A 993-nucleotide genomic window follows, 5' to 3' on the forward strand; every position below is an offset into this window, starting at 1 on the left:
AGTCTGCACTCTTGCACACCTTCCTATCCAACATCAAGTCTTTCTTACACAAATAGACCAACATTGGATCCCACAGAGTTATGAGGAAGCTAAAGAACACAAAGTTTGGAGGGATGCTGTGGGAGATGAAACTAATGCTATGGTAAAGAATCATACATGGGATGAAGCTGATTTGCCAAAGGGGAAGAAAGTCGTGATATCTCGGTGGATATTTACTATCAAGTACAAGAGTGATGGGGGGATAGAAAGATATAAAGCCAGGCTTGTAGCTAGAGGGTTCACCCAAACCTATGGAGAAGACTACCTTGAGACATTTGCACCAGTTGCCAAACTCCACACGGTAAGAGTAGTCCTTTCACTAGCGGTTAACCTCTCTTGGGATTTGTGGCAGATGGATGTGAAGAATGCGTTTCTACAAGGAGAACTCGAGGATGAGGTGTAAGACCACCACCGGGCCTTGAAGATACTATCGGACCTGGAAAGGTGTTCAAACTCAGGAAAGCCATCTACGGTCTAAAACAATCACCAAGGGCTTGGTATCACAAACTAAGCTCAACACTTCTTGAGAAAGGCTTTAGAATATCAGAGGCTGATCACACATTGTTCACATATCCAAGCCAAAGAGGTATTATTGTCATTCTCATATATGTTGATGATATTTTCATCTTTGGGAATGACAAGGTAGGCATTCAAGATACCAAACAGTACCTTAAATTTGTGTTTGATATTAAAGATCTTGGAGAACTAAAGTACTTTCTTGGGATAGAAGTGTGTCGTTTGGAAGAAGGACTCTTCTTATCACAAAGAAAGTACACACTTGATCTTTTAAAAGATGTAGGTAAGCTTGGATCAAGACCTGTTGAAACACCACTCGAGGTAAACTACAAGTCAAACTGTAAGGGGGAGTCCGATGAAGCTCTGTTCGAAGATGTAAAAAAGTATCGATGGTTGGTAGGTAAGCTCATTTATCTCACCATAACTCGACCTGATATA

Source organism: Camelina sativa, chromosome 5, assembly GCF_000633955.1.
Source record: "Camelina sativa cultivar DH55 chromosome 5, Cs, whole genome shotgun sequence".
Lineage (NCBI taxonomy): Eukaryota > Viridiplantae > Streptophyta > Magnoliopsida > Brassicales > Brassicaceae > Camelina > Camelina sativa.